Source organism: Hippocampus bargibanti, linkage group LG01, assembly GCF_051943395.1.
Source record: "Hippocampus bargibanti isolate YZ-2025 linkage group LG01, ASM5194339v1, whole genome shotgun sequence".
Lineage (NCBI taxonomy): Eukaryota > Metazoa > Chordata > Actinopteri > Syngnathiformes > Syngnathidae > Hippocampus > Hippocampus bargibanti.
Genome location: NC_142734.1, coordinates 16,548,916 through 16,567,539, shown reverse-complemented (window position 1 = coordinate 16,567,539; position 18,624 = coordinate 16,548,916). Strand labels below are relative to the sequence as shown.

General features: G+C 44.8%; 1 protein-coding gene across 3 annotated transcripts in view; it reads left to right on the top strand.

Annotated features, from left to right (window-relative positions):
* LOC148903333 (receptor tyrosine-protein kinase erbB-4-like) overlaps positions 1–18,624 on the top strand; it is a 221,306-nt gene that overhangs the window by 30,563 nt on the left and 172,119 nt on the right. The window lies entirely within an intron of this gene.

The following is an 18,624-nucleotide window of genomic DNA, read 5'->3' as shown; positions in this document are numbered from 1 at the left end:
CTTGTCTATATGTTTTCCTTTCTCTAACTTTTGGAGACAGTCAATCATTTCTTTCTTGTATCTATTGGAAGGGTCCCTTTTTAGTTGCTCATACGTGTTAGAATCACTGATTAACCTATTTATTTTGTCTTCATAATCCAATGTGTTGAGAAGCACTGTGCATCTGCCCTTGTCTGCTGGCAAAATAGTAATATTTGTGTCTTTTTGTAGAGTAGTTAAGGCCTTTCTCTCTTCTAATGTTATGTTGGACGGAGGAAGTTTGGCACTACTGAGAAGAGCTGATATTTTAATGCGTAGATCATCTGCCCCTGCATACGAAAGTTTGTTATTTTAATAGCCGATTCAGTAGCTGTGATGTAATCTATAGTAGGTATAGTTTTAGGAGTCACTGAGAAATTTAAACCTTTGGTAAGTACCGCCTTTTCTGTCTCTGAGAGATCTCTGTCTGACAAATTTTTGATCCAATTCTCCCTTGCAAACTGTTCATTCCTAAGTTTTCGCGTGTTTACCAGTAGCTGAGATTGTTTCAGTAAAAGTAATTTTTGAAATTTACCCTTTTGTCTCTCTTTGGTTTTGCTGTGGTGCCTCATATAACCGGATTTAGTAAATTCACACACTCCCTGATAGATTTTGTGGGTAAGTTTAGTTTGTAATCTCTGATAATAAGTTTCTATTTCTGACTGTTTGTTTTTTATCTCTATGTTAAGTCTCCTAATTCACAAATTTAGAATTTTCCAGTATCATTTTGTTGCATTTTATCGGCTAAGTATCCGGGTTCCAGGGGTGCTTGCTTCAAGCATTTAGGAATTAACCGGCTCTGTCTACATCTAAGATTGAATCTGAGGTGGTTCTTTAAGTCAGCTAATTTAAAGGTGGCCTTTTCTAAGTTACGTACCAGCAGAAGGATGTCTCTCCCAAAGTTGGCAGCAATACTATTCTAGAATGTGACAGGGACATAAATAAGATAAATGGTTGGGCTTTCTTTAGGTTTGGCTTCCTCTTTGTCCACCCTGGGGCTGTCCTTCTTGACAAAACCTTGCCACCAAGCAGACTCCCTGCTGGGCTTTCACCCCTGGCGTTTTTCTGGCAAGCATATTTGTACATAACAAACACATGCAAGCTTGTGTACTATTGGAGTCCCTTTGGGTCCATGGTGGAGGACAAGAGGTGAGGGACAAGGGGAGGGAAAGAAGCTGTTTGCAAAGCTAGGAAAAAATATCTATTCATTTTAAGCAGCTGTCGGCGCTTACTCGTGTTCATACTTATCTCCCTGCTATCTCAGGAGATGTCTGGTCGCTATGGATGTTTGGTCTACGGTCGTGCACTCGTTATTCAGCCGTGAGCCTGCTTTTGTCTCTGTTCCATCTTCTGAAATGTGATGTTTTTCACAATGTTTGAATGACACAAAGGAAGTCATGCTTGGATTTGACACTCGGCTGAGAAGTCCAGGTGGCCATTGCTACTCCTCTAGCCATCTGTGGGTTTCACATGCAGACGTTCTGTTGCAAATGTGACAGGTTGTAAAGTATCTTATTTCATATTTTGGGTACATTCGCGTCGTTCTATTGGTTTACAAATGATATATATCGAAAATGTTTATTTAAACAAGGAACGCCTGCTTCGGTTAGTGTTTCGTGTCGGACTGATTTAGATCGTTGGACAGGAAATTGTTGTGTGCATACGTTTGCATTACATCTGGGCATTCGAAGTAAACCACTGTTGAGTCGAGACGTATCGCACTGCTTGTCTTGTGGTTTTTTTTCTGGATCCCACAACACCGTATCTCCCTTACCATAGTGGAGAGCGCAACATTTTGGAGGCACCGCTGGGATATTTGCCTTCGAGTGTTGTCTACTCGCCGTGTGTAGAAGCTCTTGCCGAATATCCCATATCAACCCAGTCGGAGTGGCGTCGCCGTTTACTGTTTTTTTTTCTACATGTGCACTGGTTGCATCTCTGTGCGTACATCCACCACTAGAGGGCACTGGAAGACTATGAACTGAATCCGGCCAGTTGAACTGCGTTTACCCTCTCGAAAATGGAGTTAGAGGAATTACAGTTGGACATCAAAGGCAAGTTATTTGGACTGAATTTTCAACAGTTGTCAGAGTTATGTGCTGAAATCCAAATATCTGCACTGAAAAGAGAGCAACTTACAGGAAAGACTCGAGGCCAACTAATTAATATTGTGTCAAACTACATTGAAAGAGCTGAATTAGAGCTAGAAGATGGAGGAATGTCAGATTTGCTATGTGTAAAGGACTTGATTGAAAGTATAAAATATTTTGAACTAGGAATAGCCAAACCGAGTGAAAAAGCTGAAGATGCAGTGCGAAAGAGAAGCACAGTGCCCCCAGACACTGCCCCCTGGCGCAAATATTTCAAAATATCTGGACAAATAGGTGAGCTCGGGCAAAAAGATAAGCTCACATTTCCTAATTTGGTCAGACAGATAGAAAGTGGGCTCAGTAAAGCCTACCAGGGAGATGAGATCATCGATGCAGTGGTTCGTGCCATAACACCAGGTCTGCCGTTGAGAAGCTACCTCGAAGGGAAAGAAAACCTCACCCTACCTTCTTTACGAAGGATTCTCCGATCTCACTATCAGGAGAGAGGAGCCACTGAATTGTACAAGCAGCTCTCATCGGAAGTGCAGACTAATAAAGAGTCCCCGCAGAACTTTATACTCCGTGCAATGGATCTTCGTCAAAGGATTCTTTTTGCATCTCAAGAGGCCGAATCAGGGGTGAAGTATGATCCTACAACTATTCAGAAACCAACAGCCACTTCTCAGCCCACCAGCGGAGGACCTGAACGCCTGCCTGACCACTACCCTGAACAGGTCGCCTTCACTCCACCTTCACCATATCAGGTAGGCACTACTACATTGGTCAAGAGTTTATTCCTGCACACAGTTCTGACAGGGTTACAGAGTGACAATGTAAAGAGTGACATGCAACCTTTCCTCCTGCTAACCACCACATCAGATGAAGTACTGTTAGAAAAATTAAACATGTCATGTGCAAATGAAAAGGAGCGACAGGAAAAAAAGCAAAATGCTGCTGCACGGGTGACAACGGTGAACACTGTCCAGTTAGATGACACACCAGCCCCGATTGGGAAGAAGACAGTCTTAAAGCAGAATACTGTTACTGTGCCGAATGAACTCCTTTCAGAGATCAAAGAGATGAGGTCAGAGATGATGCTGTTAAAGCTGCGTGCAGAAGTGTCCCAGATCAAAGAGACTATTCAGAAACCAACAGCCACTTCTCAGCCCACCAGCGGAGGACCTGAACGCCTGCCTGACCACTACCCTGAACAGGTCGCCTTCACTCCACCTTCACCATATCAGGTAGATCCACCAGCCAGGCACTACTACACCCAGCACTCCCCATCAGCTCTTCAGCAGTACCACCCAGCACCAGGCCCCAGGCCGATGAGGGGGGCAGCACAGTTCCAGCAGCGGTTCGCCCCTCAGCAGTACTACATGCCCCGTCGCCCTCAGCCCAGGTGTTATTAAAACCTGGCTCAGACCCAAACGATTTCAATAACTTACGTCCAATTTCCCACCTTCCATTCATCGCCAAAATTCTTGAAAAGACAGTTGTTTCCCAGCTTCACTCACACCTCACTCACAATAACCTCTACGAACAATTCCAGTCTGGTTTCCGCCCCCGCCACAGTACTGAATCGGCTCTCATAAAAATCACGAATGATCTTTTTATGGCAGCCGATGCCGGTTCACTCTCCATCCTCATTCTTCTCGACCTGACCTCAGCTTTTGACACCATTTCCCACCCTATCCTTCTCGACAGACTTTCCACCCTAGGCATCACCCACACCCCACTGCGCTGGTTTCATTCCTATCTCTCTGATCGCGCACAATTCATCCAAATCAACTCGTTCACCTCACGGTCCTCTCCGGTGTCCTCTGGTGTGCCTCAAGGGTCTGTCCTGGGGCCACTTCTCTTTATTGTCTACCTACTTCCTCTTGGCAATATTTTCCGTAAGTTTGGCATTCACGTTCACTGCTTCGCGGATGACACCCAACTCTACCTCTCCAGCAAACCCGACGCTTCTCTTCCACCTTCATCCCTCTCATGTTGCCTCTCAGAAATTAAATCCTGGCTTTCCCATAACTTTCTCAAGCTCAACAGTGAAAAAACTGAACTTCTTCTTGTCGGTACCAAATCCACCCTCCACAAAACTAACAGTTTCTCCCTCACCATTGACAGTTCTACCGTGTCCCCCTCCCCTCAGGTCAAGAGTCTGGGTGTCATCCTCGATAGCTCACTTTCCTTTCACTCCCATATTAATAACATTACTCGGTCTGCTTATTTCCACCTCCGTAATATTAACCGTCTCCGTCCCTCGCTCACCCCTCACTCCGCTGCTATCCTTATCCACAGTCTTGTCACCTCCCGCATCGATTATTGCAACGCACTTCTCTTCGGTGTCAATCAGAAATTTCTCCATAAACTCCAACTCGTCCAAAATTCTTCAGCCCGGATCATCACTAAAACCCCCTCCTTTCACCACATCACCCCTGTACTCCAGCAACTACACTGGCTACCGGTTAAACATCGTATCGAATTCAAAATACTTCTGTTTACTTTCAAAGCCATCCATAACCTTGCTCCTCCCTATCTTTCTGACCTGCGTCAAATCTCTGTTCCCTCTCGGTCCCTCAGATCCTCATCCTCCCTTCACCTCTATGTGCCCTCTGCCCGTCTCACCACGATGGGATGCAGAGCTTTCAGCCGCTCTGCTCCCAAACTCTGGAATTCACTCCCACCCAACATCCGTAATATTGACTCCCTCCCTATTTTCAAGGCTCATCTCAAAACCCATTTGTTTAAAATTGCTTTCAATGTCTAATTCTCTCTGCTATTTTATTATTTATCATTTTACTTATGGTTTTATTGTTATGTGCTGTGTTCTATTGTTTTTATTGTAAAGTGTCCTTGGGTGTTTTGAAAGGCGCTTGAAATAAAATGTATTATTATTATTATTATTATTATTATTATATTCAGACAGGTGAAGAATATTGTCAGCACTGTTTTAAATGTGGAAGTAGTGACCATTTCAGAGCAGGCTGCAAAGCACAAAACTCAGCCAGGAACCATGCTTTAAACTAGAAAGGGTTACCCCAGTGAGACATGGTGTGACCACAGAGACAGATAGGTCCCAGTGTTACAGTGGTGCTATGAAAATGGAATGTAAGCCCCACACATGTGGCCCCGTTCAGAAGAGACATAAGCAGTCATTTGTCCAGCGTACAGATAAGAAACAGTGTGGCAAATTACCTTCGGTCAGGGAGTTAGTGGGAAAGAAATGTCTTATTCGGTGCTTTTTGGGTAACAAAAGGGTTGAAGCACTCTGGGACTCAGGGTCCCAGGTGGGTGCTGTAGATGAGTTATGGAAACAAACGAACTTACCTGACGTGTCATTGAAAAATGTGAATGAGCTTATTGACCCTGATAATACTCTCAATATTGTGGCAGCTAATGGAACGGATATGCCTTATGTAGGATGGCTTGAGATACCATTTAAACTTGGTGCTAATGATCCAGGGCTACACTTACCAGTTTTAGTACTAAAAGGTGACCAGCAACAGTGTCCTATCATAGGGTTTAATGTCATTGAGCGTCTTGTGTTAGATAGCCTCTCTAATGAGACACAAACAGGGGATACAGAAAAGCTCTTGAAATCGGTTAGACTAGCTTTTCCCGGCCTTAAGCGCAATAAAGCTGCCACTTTCATAAAAGCAGTTAGTGTGGGACAAGCGCACGAGTACCGTGTAAAAACAACAAATGAGAGATTCACTATAGCTAGGCATAGCTCACTTCTTATTCCATGCAAAGTACAGGCTAAGCCCTTTAAGGAAGACGTTACATTGGTTTTTGAGCCAAGTGAAAACCCACAGTGGCCAGATGGCCTTGAGTTTTGTGACTCGTTGGTCTCAGTAAAGGCAGGTTCTATCCCTAGGATAGTTGTTAGTGTCCAGAACCCTACTAACCATGACATTAGGTTTCCAGTAAATACTATTATTGGTACAGTGCAGTCAGTAGGGTCTGTCTACCCAGCTAACATATTTAAAAGAGACCTTCCTTCAGCGGTTGTGAATGAGGTCCATGTCCAGGATACCACCATCCCTCTCAGTGAGCAGTGGGACCCCCCAATTGACCTTTCTCACCTGGACGAAGATAAAAGAAAGACCGTTCAGCAGATGTTGAGAGAGGAATCGGCATCATTTTCAAAATCGGACGACGACATAGGGTGTGTGGAAAACCTACAAATGGACATTTTGTTAAAAGACACTGAGCCAGTTTCAAAGACATATATGTCTGTCCGAAAGCCACTGTACAGAGAGGTGAAAGACTATTTACAGGACTTGATAGCGCAAGGGTGGGTGGAAAAGTCCACTTCCTCCTACTCATCCCCTGTCGTCTGTGTCAGAAAAAAAGATGGTACACTGCGCTTATGTATTGACTACAGAGCGCTGAATCGGAAAACACACCCTGACCGGCACCCCATCCCACGGGTGCAGGACGTGGTGGACAGCCTTGGGGGTAACACCATCTTCTCGCTGTTGGACCAAGGCAAAGCATACCACCAGGGGTTCATGTCCAAAGGGAGCAGACACCTGACCGCCTTCGTGACCCCTTGGGGCCTTTATGAATGGATTCGAATCCCTTTTGGTCTCATGAATGCACCAGCAGCGTTCCAGCGGTGTATGGAACAATGTCTGGAGGGGTTACGGGACGAAATATGTGTCCCCTATCTTGATGACATTCTTGTTTTCAGCGGGACATTTGACAACCACGTTGAGGACGTCAGGCGAGTGTTGCGACGTCTCAGGGAAAATCGAATAAAACTCAAATCCCGCAAGTGTGACCTCTTCAAGCCGGAAGTGAGGTACCTCAGCAGGATTGTCTCTGCTGAGGGGAGCAGAATGGACCCGGCAGATACAGCAGCAGTGCGTGCCCTGAGTGCGTGCCCTGAAAAACAAGCAGCCAGGCACTGTCGGTGAGCTTCGAGCCATTTTGAGACTATTAAGCTATTATGGGCAATACATCAAAGATTTCTCTTGTATTGCTAGTCCCTTTTATGATTTGCTTAAAGCCCCTCTGAATGTTGAGACTCAGCAGCACCAAAGGGAAAAATGGAAAGTGAGACATAACAGTGTGTCTTCCAACACACGTATTGAGTGGAGTGATGAGCATCAGTCAGTGTTAGAGCAGCTAATAGACTGTTTAGTTCAACCACCAGTCTTAGGTTTTCCTGACTTCACGCATCCTTTCATTTTGCATACAGATGCCTCCAACCGGGGTTTAGATGCTGTGTTGTACCAAAGACAAAATGGCAAACTTCGCGTGATAGCCTATGGCTCTCGGACTTTAACTGCAGCTGAGAAGAATTATAACTTACAATCGGGCAAGTTGGAATTTTTGGCGCTTAAGTGGCCGATCACAGACAAGTTTCGTGATTATTTGTACTATGCACCATTCTTCACTGTGTTTAGTGACAATAATCCACTCACCTATGTACTGTCGACTGCTAAGTTAAATGCAACTGGGTGCAGGTGGGTCGCAGAACTTTCTGATTTTAATTTTACTGTTAAATATCGTCCTGGTAAGGAAAATGTTGATGCAGACAGTTTATCTAGGATGCCTCTTGATATGGTAACATATATGGAAGGATGTACAAAAGAAATGTCATATGTGAGCGCTGCCGTACAAGCAGTTGCCCAACAGAACTAGTCTAGTGCAGCTTGGTCTATGGGAATCTCAGCTACGTGTGCCGAGGTGTCACTAAACACACCGATCGCCCCATTGACTGTTGGACAGATCAAGCTAGATCAAGAGACTGACCCCATTATAGGACATATTATTAGATACAAACTGGCAGAGACGAAACCACTAGGTACTGAACTAAGAAAGCATTGTCCTCAAGTTGTTTGTCTTGTGAGGGAATGGGACAAGCTACACTTTAATGACAGAGGTGTTTTGTACAGAAAAACGGCAAACAGAACCCAACTACTGCTTCCTGAAAAACACAAGATGACAGTGTTAAAAGAGCTGCATGATGAAATGGGCCACCATGGTGTAGAAAGGACTCTTTCCCTTGTAAGGGATCGTTTTTACTGGCCCTTTATGCAAAAAGAAATAGAGGACTATGTACTGAGAATGTGTGTGTGCCTAAAACACAAAAAGCCCAACCGTGAGACCGGAGCCCCTCTCACTAATATTGTGACTACTCAGCCTTTTGAACTTGTCTCTGTTGACTTTTTGCATCTTGACAAATGTGGTTATGAATACGTGCTTGTGCTAGTAGTTCATTTTACACGTTTCGCTCAAGTTTATGCTACAACGTCCAAATCTGGCAAAACAGCGGCAAACAAAATCTTTAATCACTATGCTTTAAAGTTTGGGTTCCCCCTTCGAATTCACCATGATCAGGGTGGTGAATTTGAAAATCAACTTTTTGCTCAATTGAAGGAATATTGTGGGGTTGCGGGTTCAAGGACAACCCCCTACCACCCACAGGCAAATGGACAAGTAGAACGATTTAATCGAACACTGATCCAGATGTTAAAGACACTGACAGAGAAACAAAAGAGTAACTGGAAAGACTCACTAAACAAACTCGTTTATGCTTACAACTGTACCAAAAGTGAGGTGACAGGGTTTTCACCTTTTTACTTACTTTATGGATGTTCACCACGTTTACCAGTTGATATGTTGTTTAGTTTGAATCCAGACTCTAACCAGAGTGAAACCAACCAGAAGGACTATGTATGATCATGCAAGAAAATAACAACAAAGCTGCTGCCAGGAGTAAGAGACTATCTGACAGTAAACTAAAGTATTCTACCCTGTTGCCCGGTGATCGTGTTCTAGTTCGAAACTTAACCCCACGCGGAGGTTCAGGCAAACTGAGAATCCACTGGGAGGATGTTGTTCATACAGTGGTTCATCAAGTCAGCAAAGACATTCCAGTTTATGAGCTGAAACCTGAGAGGGGGAAGGGCAGATCTAGAATACTCCACCGCAATCTCTTGCTGCCATGTGATCATTTGCCATTAGAGACTTCACTACAGCCCCAGTCCAAGGAAAAGTCCACTAGGCAACGACCGGACAAGATGCCGGAAATGGATCCGGAAGAGGATGATGAGGAGGATGAGTATTATCCAGTGTTGCATCGCAAGAGCACCCGGCCAGACTCACCAGAACTGCGGGACGTGAGCTTCGTGGAGACAACCCACCATGATGACAATCAACTGGGGAATGAACTGCCGGGGACAGAGCCGGGAGCTGCGGAAGTTGACCAACCTCAGGAGGGCAACATTGGTCCGGAAAATGATCCACCTGTGACGGTGTGTCCCCCTTTTCCCCAGCCATCCCCCAGTAATCCTAATATTGGGGGAAATCAACGGCCACAACGAGAACACAGGAGACCCAAGGTATTCACGTATGATAGCCTTGGTACGCCATCTTGTTACAATATAGGGACAGTACCATGTTATGGTGAACAGACAATGCCTTGGATGTATGGTGCACACCCCTATTATGCCACGCAGTACTACAGAGATGGTTAATCGACACTTCTGTTTCATAGCACTGTGAACTGTTGATTGTTATAATTAAAACAGAATGTATGAAAAGAGTTCCAGTCTGTAAACTGTTCATTATTATAGTTCATATTTGGATGCAGTTCATATTACCGTGCGTAATTGTTTTGGGCATGTCGTCCAGCGCATTTATGTATTTACTAGTACATATGTTGGGGACAACATCTATTTTGAGGGGGAGTATGTGACAGGTTGTAAAGTATCTTATTTCATATTTTGATTACATTCGTGTAGTTCTATTGGTTTACAAATGATATATATCGAAAATGTTTATTTAAACAAGGAACGCCTGCTTCGGTTAGTATTTCGTGTCGGACCGATTTAGATCATTGGACAGGAAATTGTTGTGCGCATACGTTTGCATTACATCTGGGCATTCGAAGTAAACCACTGTTGAGTCGAGACGTATCGCACTGCTTGTCTTGTGTTTTTTTTCTGGATCCCACAACACCGTATCTCCCTTACCATAGTGGAGAGCGCAACACAGTGTGTCGGAATGTTTCTTACACGTGCAATATGGTGAGGAGAGGTATCACTGTTTGCACCTGACTTTTGTTAACGATTTTAGCAGCACATCTGGTACTAACTACATGAATAAAGTTGATGAGCCATACAATGAAACTCTGGGAAAGAGTAGTGGAAGCAAGACTAAGAGCAGAAGTGAACATTTGTGAGCAGCAGTATTGCTTCATGCCAAAAAAAGAGTACGAAAGAAGCAGTGTTTGCTTTAAGAATGCTGATAGAGAAGTACAGAGAAGGTCAGAAGGAATTGCATTGTGTCTTTGTAGATCTGGAGAAAGCGTATGACAGGGTACCCAGAGAAGTTGTGGTATTGCATGAGGAAGTCTGGAGTGACGGAAGTATGTCAGAGTGGTGCAAGACATGTATCATGACTGTAAGACAGTTGTGAGGTGTGCTGTCGGTGTGACGGAGGAATTCAAGGTGGAGGTATGACTCCACCAGGGATCAGCTCTGAGCCCCTTCTTGTTTGCTATGGTGATGGACAGGCTGACAGACGATGTTAGACAAGTATCTCCTTGGACCATGATGTTTGCAGATGACATTGTGATCTGTAGCGGGAACAGGTGGCGTAGAAACAAGAGATATGCCCTGGAAAGGAGAGGAATGAAGATCAGTCTCAGCAAGATGGAATATATGTGTGTGAATGAGAGGGATCCAAGTGCAAGAGTGATGCTCCAGGGATAAGAGATAAAGAAGGTGGAGGATTTTAAGTTCTTGGGGTCAACTGCCCAGAGCAATGGAGAGTGTGGAAAAGAGGTGAAGAAGCGTGTCCAGGCAGGCTGGAGCGGCTGGAGAAAAATGTCAGTTGTGATGTGTGATGATAAAAGGGTTTCAGCTAGGATGAAAGGAAAAGTGTATACAACCGTGGTCAGACCAACCATGATGTTTGGACTGGAGACAGTGCCACTGAAGAAAAGACAGGAAGCAGAGCTGGAGGTAGCAGAGCTGAAGATGTTGAGGTTTTCGTTGGGAGTGACCAGGTTGGATAGTATCAGGAATGAGGACTTTAGAGGGACATCTCATGTTAGAGGCTTTGGGGAGAAAGTCAGAGAGGCCAGACTGAGATGGTTTGGACATGTCCTGAGGAGAGACAGTGACTATATAGGGAGAAGGATGCTGAGCCTTGAACTGCCAGGCAGGAGACCGAGAGGAAGACCGAAGAGGAGGTTTATGGATGTGGTCAAAGAGGACATGAAGGTAGCTGGTGTGAGAGAAGAGGATGCACAAAACCGGGATAGATGGAGGACAGTGATTCGCTGTGGCGACCCCTGAAGGGAAAAGCCAAAAGGAAAAGAAGAAGATCTGGTTCAGTCATATGTCACCCCAGGTGACCAATTACTGTCCTGGGCTATACTGGAAGGCTTGATGCTTTGCAGATCAATTTCTGGAAAATAAAGCTTGTTTGTGACATTTATTTGGCCGCTTGTAACTTCGTGATGATTGAACAGTGCAGCACCTTTATTGTCTCACCCAGAAATGTAATATGACCTTCATAGATGAACTGACCTAAATTCAATCAATGCACCTGAGATCATGGGTTCTGAATTTTAATTTGTCATTTACCAAAAAGCTTGTTGAAGAAACATTTTAATCAAAAGTGCCTTTTTTACAGAGTAAATCCCGTTAAAATTAAGTACACATGTTGCAGAGGTGGAAAACTGGCTTAACTGCTTGAGCTATCACTGATTCACTTTCTGTTGTTGCCATATTTCAACTCACACCGACAACACAAAACAACACAAGGGAACAAAATACATGATTATGGTCCTCGGCTCAATAATACATAAAAGTTGAAATGGGGTGCCCCAAAGATGCTCATGTACACTCTGTTGGGACACAAGCTCAAAATGTGGGATATAAATAGATATAGCAATACTCAGGGATATATTCTTTATACTATGTTGAATATGTTACTACTATTACTGCTGTACTGAAAGGCACAGAGAGGAGCTTAGTTTGCAGTACAGTATATCCATGTCTTAAACTTCCCCCATGTGGTCAAGGTGCACACACCAGAATGAAGCAGAAAAATTAGCCATTCACAAAGTGAACACGCATGTTTCATTTTTAATTAATCTTGTTACTGTATTTTTTTGCTCCTCTTTGCAAGGCTTTGGCCATCCGCTGACCTTTTAGAAAGTGAGCCTGACTTCACTTTAATCAGGCTAAACTCTGCAGACAGCCCGGATGAAAATAACGGTTGTAGGTTTTATCTCCATGTAAGGTGATTTAGATTTGAACTGGTGTCTGCGATCTAGGAGAGGAGGGGGTGGGGTGTTCGGAGCCCATTCGGCAGAGATATAATCCTCCAATGTAAAGTGACCTCTGACGGATGGCCCCTCTCACTATCTAACTGCCTTCAACTTTATTTGGCAGCTAACTTTGAGAGCCATGGCTGGATGCCTGCTGACACACAACCACATACACATGCATGCATACGAATACACACAGTTAGGAGCACATACACCTACCCTCCCATATGGCATCATTTAAAACTCCTGGCAACGAATGTGTTTATCAAGACAACAAAGCTTGATTCTGGCCTGCAATGAGAGATCGCAATTGAGTTTGTAGTCATGCTAACAATTAACTCCAGGGCTATTGTTTCATCCGCAGGGGGTCAATGGACGTCACAGGCTACCCGTCTTATATTTAGCCCACATTGTTATCGCTTCTCTTGTGTCCAGTGCCTTGATCGTTTAGCCACTGAAGCTCCTTTTTGATGCCTGCATAGCCTAAACTGCTTTCAGGTTAATCCTCTGATAAGCACTTATGGACTCTGGTATGAATTAATGAGTGGATTAGTATTGCAAAATACTAATACTTGCAGACGAACTTGTGCAGTTTGGTCTGAAAGATCCTGAACTGGAGTGGACTAAAGACAAACAATAAAGCTCCACTTTTCGAGTTGTTTTTTTTTCGTTTTCCGTGCCACTTCGTCATTGTTGGGTCATGTAGATCAAGAATAGTTTAAATTATAGTGCACACTGGGATATAAATTCAAATTGAGGGATTGCTTTTCTTGTAGCCTTTGACGAACCGCAACAAGTACCGTTGGTCTAATGTCATTGTTTTACCTCTTTCTCCATGAACCAGAGGGGTGTTCAAAGCCAGTCCTCAAGGGCCAAGGGCCACTGTCGTGCCTGTTTTCCAGCTCTTCCAAGAGCAATGCACCTGATTCAAATCACCAGGACAGTTCTAATACTGCTTGAGAGCTGTCTAATAAGAGTGTATGTGAGTGTGTTGCAGACAGGAGAGCTGGAGAACTGGCAAGACGGTGGTTTTACATACCTGGCCTGACATACAACAATTGAATATGCAAAGAAAGGTACAAGTGTTTGCCATTTTTTGGAAGAATGTCTTCCCTCATTTTACCATTTGACAAGTGATGGAGGTGTTGTCCAACTAATGAAACGCGGAGGGGGTGGGGGTGGGGGTCGCCAGACGCCTGAATTTAACATATGATGGTAGGCTGGGGGTGTGGCGAATGTTTGCCGTCACATGCCGAAATGTAATACATGAAGGCAAAGGGCTTTGTACAGCAGATGTTGCACAATAAAATTTAGTCTGTGACAGTGTCAGGTTTTTTCAGTCACATCGTTCGACTGGCTCCAAAATCGACCGGTCGTTCAGGAAAATCATCACTCTTTCCCCAAATTCCCGATGGCCATCGTGCCCCTGCTTCACAACCTAAAGTCGGGAGGCAGTCCAACCGTATGATATTAATTTTCATTGAGTTTTTTGTACTTTTCTTATTTAAAACAGATTCTTATCTTACAGACAGTGTATTGTCGGTGTTCAAATACCTGACATGTCACTCTGATACTCTGACGAAGGTATGTCATGTCAGGTATTTCATGACATGTCAGGTATTTGAACACCAACAATACACTGTCTGTAAGATAAAAATCTGTTTTAAATTAGATATCAAGTAGACAGGACGAACTTAATACAACTATGCTTAATTTCTTGATTGAATAAACTGACTCCCGACACACAGTGGTTGTTGATCTGCACTTGCAATCTGCTGATGGTGATGACAAGAAAGAGCCAAAGCAAAGTCACACGCAACCACACACACTTGGAAGCAGAATCGTGCTGTAGAGGTCAGCTGTGTGTGTCAGCGTTCAACTCTTCCGTTGCTTTTATTAACCATGAAAAGTGGACTCATGACACATGGCCTTGGCCTCTGCTGTCAATGTGTACATGTTCCATTTTGCCACGCTCACCCCTACAAATTCCCCCTCGGCTGCTATCCCTATCACGGCCCGCAGCCTGCATCCGAGCTTGCCGCCGAGGGAACACGGGGGAAACAATCAGAGGCAAATTACCGCACTGCCGCGCACTAACTGGCGGTCTACAAACAGCAGCTCGCTGATTGATGTGACGCAGCAATGATACACGCTGATAGCGGTGTGTCTCTTTCATTTCCCCCCGCAAGATAGATTGAGTGGAAGAGCTAGTGCACGGCTCGGGTAAAATGCCTTTTGCAAAACATCCAGCACCTCTTGAAATAGCTGTCACAAAAATACATGAGTGCCGCCATGTTCCCGCATTGCATTGTGTCAAGCAGATTGTTTTTCTATTTGTGAAATAACGGAGTGAGAAAACAACTGTGCTCTCCAGGTGAAGAGTAGTCCTATTTGATGACTGTCAACATTATTCTGGTGCTAATGGAGAGGCGCTGCTGACATTAGCACAGGTGAGAGAGCGGGTGTCCAGGTGTTTTGAGAGCAAGATGTTGCAGCTGATTGGCAATTTTGTGTCCAGTTTTTCCTTTTGAGATAAGCTGACTAAGCTTTCGCCATCTGCCCGTTTCGCACGTTGCTGCGGATCACCAGCAAAATCCACCTGATTGACAGCAATGTTATAATAATGTGTGTGTGTGTGTGTGTGTGTGTGTGTGTGTGTGTGTGTGTGTGTGTGTGTGTGTGTGTGTGTGTGTGTGTGTGTGTGTGTGTGTGTGTGTCAATGTAGAAGAGCAGCTGCTTTCAGACAGACTGCACTCTCGAACCCACTGATGTGACAGGTAGCACCTGTCCTGCCCGACATTGCCAGATGGATAAGGCCCCACGGCATTGGCCCCTCTTGGTGGTATTACTTGTTTTTTTTATTGCCATGTCTCGGTTTTGGCACACGACTTGAAACGTTACAAGATTGAGGCAACAAGTTGCATCGTATCACTTATTCTGAGGGACGCTGGCCATGCTTGAATGCAGAATAAAACCAAAAGTGTGAAGCATATTGGTGATGCTGTGGCAGGCATCCAGGCAGCAGGGAGCCACCTTGGGGGTGGGGTGTGGCAAGATGTGGTCATGGCAGTGCTGCATAGGATGTTCGTTGTTACCGGTTCATGGAGTGATGAATTACGGAGCTCTGTTTCGCGTTGGGGCTTAGCGCTTTTGTTTTGACAAAACTCAAATTTCATGACATAGCAACTAATTTAATTGCAAATTTAGGCTCCGGAATTGCTGGAATATTCTGCCTTAACCTCAACAAAGAGATAACATCGCAATATGTTGAGGCAAGAATCATGGAAAATACTTTGCAATGACATCATGTTGTTTTTTTTCCTGTGGGGTGAGTCACCATCTGTGCAATCATCATCCATTCCTTATCCCTCCTTCCAAATTTCAGAATATTTAGGTGTCTTGGGCAGCTTTGCACCTGCTCTCTTTGCTTCCTCTCCCGTGTGAATACTATCTGCGTGTCTGCATATACAGTATTAATATTCTGCATCAACATGAATCCACCGTCATATCTGGAAATACATTGTACAGTGTAGTGTGTCAATGCGCTTATTGGAAATGTGACGTCCCTTGATTCCCAACTTGTCCTTGACATTATTACTTTGTCTGTGAATTTCAAATATCAGAGGTGTCTTTTTATCTCCCAATTCTACACACAGTGACAAATCTTCATGTTATCTTTTTGTTTGGGTTCCTTTTATCTCTCTGGGGTTGGGGTGTGGGACGACGGAACAAAAGAGTGAGGATCATTTGTTATGTCATGGAGCAGATAGTTTCTTTCATGCACCCTGCATCAATGATAAGTGCCTTCCATGTTGAAACGCATGACTGGGCCAGGTTGGCTCACCTTCGTGTGCCGACCGCACGTTGTTGAAACGTAACAATGAGATGGCGCAAAGGTGTCGGCTTATCTCTCACAAGGTGTTGAAAGTAGGCATTGGCTGTCGCTTCCTATCGAAGTAGATTGTGGTTGCAAAAGGTTGCTGTTAGTGAGAGTTAGGACCAATACTAAAATGACTGAAGCCGGTTGCATATTGCAATGTCTGGTTGAGGCCATCCACTTGAATAAATATTTTGCGATGTGTTCACAAGGCCAATTCTCTGATCGTGTTGGCAATCACTGCATTTTGTGTTAGCTTATTTACACTTTTATTTACATTTGACAGGAGTAGTCCGCAAGCCAGATTTCGTGCCAGGCCCCACAGAGACACTGAAGCAAAAGTTTTTAACTTTACAAATATTCAGTTCTCAGCAACTGGCAAAGGAGGCGAGGTAAAACCGGCTTTGTTCGATATCTGGTGGAATGGTTACATTTTCACATCACAATCTACGTTCTTACTTTTTGCATGAAATCTTGTCTGCCTAGATTTCATTGCTATTTACTGATTTACTGATGCGAATTGGCAAGGAAAAGCGTTTTTAGGTCCTAGAGTTTGATAAAAAGGTATGTTGGATCAATTTTCGATGCAAGAATATTGAAACACCTTTTTTATTGGGGCGGGGGTGATACCAGAGTTTGGAAGAACTTTAATTGTTATAAAGCAGTAAAGCAGTGCATCCACCTAGAAATAAATGTAAGCATTCACACTTGCAAACTAGGATTAATATACAAATGTCATGTGTAATGTCATGAGAGGCTAGCTCTCAGCGGGACAGGACAAGGAGCGCAATGGGTGACAGGTTTGAATACAAACAAAGGTTTTAATAAAGGGTTTCAGGGGGAATTCACAAGTAACAAAGGCAAGAATAGTGTCTCTTCCAATATTTAAATCATAATAAAGTCTCTTCTGAGGTGAAACTGAAGACGGAGTACTTTTCCATGAGTTTCTAGGCCTCACCCCTCTTGATGTCCTCCTCATGTAGCCTAGCCACCTTTAGCAAGGTCCGAATCCAGTGTCCTGTCGTATGGTCCCAACTGGCAATGAGTTCCACGCAGCAATCAGTTTCTCCACAGAGCACAGCAACAGAGCTTGTCTCCCCCGGGCTCACACTCAGAGGCTCTCCGCCTTAAAAGCCTTGCCTGCCAATCAAGCCGTGATCAGCCACAGGTGTGGTGTTTGAATATCTGCCTTCCACCAGATGGGGCCAATACACTCTCTGGGTGAAGCCATCTTAGGGGGATGTATTTGCCCTCCAGAACCCAGCCTCTCGTGACATCACACATCCCCCCCCCCCCCTTGAGACCGACGTCCTCGGCGGGGTGAAGGATGCGAAACAGGCCAGGAAGGCCTCCCTTCGGGAGAGGGCATCCGCATTGCCTTGGCGCTTGCCAGCCCTGTGGACAACAGAGAAGTTAAAGGCCTGCAGGCTCAAAAACCACCTGGTTATTCTGCTGTTGGTCTCCCTGTTTCCATCCATTGTCGAGGAGCATGATCAGAGACCACCGTGAAACGTCTACCCAGGAGATAGAAGCGTAATGACTCCGGCGCCCATGTAATGGCAAGACACTCCTTCTCCACTGTGGAATAGTTCTTTTCTCTGGCCAACAGCTTTCGGCTAAGGTAAAGGATGGGATGTTCCTCTCCTCCATGTACTTGCGAGAGTACAGCCCCCAGACCAACTTCTGATGCATCCGCTTGAACAATGAAGTCCTTGCTGAAGTCTGGTGCCACCAGGATCGGACTGGAACACAGCGCCCGTTTTAGTCTGACGAAGGTCATTTCGGCCAATCGGGAGTGTTTTTTGGTAGTCAATTCTGTCATGGGGGCAGCTATAGTAGCAAAGTCAGCGATAAAGCGTCTATAGTAGCCAGCCATGCCTAAGAACGACCTCACCTGCTTCTTGGTAAGGGGTTGGGGCCAATCTTGTATAGCCAGTAGTTTTGCTTCTTGAGGCTTCACCAGCCCCCGTCCTATAGTGTAGCCCAGGTAGTTGGTCTCGCTGAATGCCAACCTGCACTTTTTCGGGTTTGCTGTGAGACCTGCTTTTCTGAGGGAGTCAATCACAGCTTGCACTCGGGGTAAGTGATTCTCCCAGTCGGGACTCTGTATTACTCTGTATGAGAATCCGATCCATTAGGCGCTGAAACGTGGCGGGTGCTCCATGGAGACCAAACGGGAGCCTGGTGTACTGTAGAGTCCCTCAGGTGTGGCGAAGGCTGTCTTCTCCTTTGATAAGGTCAGGGACACCTGCCAATAACCCTTTGTGAGGTCGAGAGTGGTGATGAAGCGTGCCTGTCCCAGGGAGTCAATATGATCATCAACACGAGGCATCGGATAC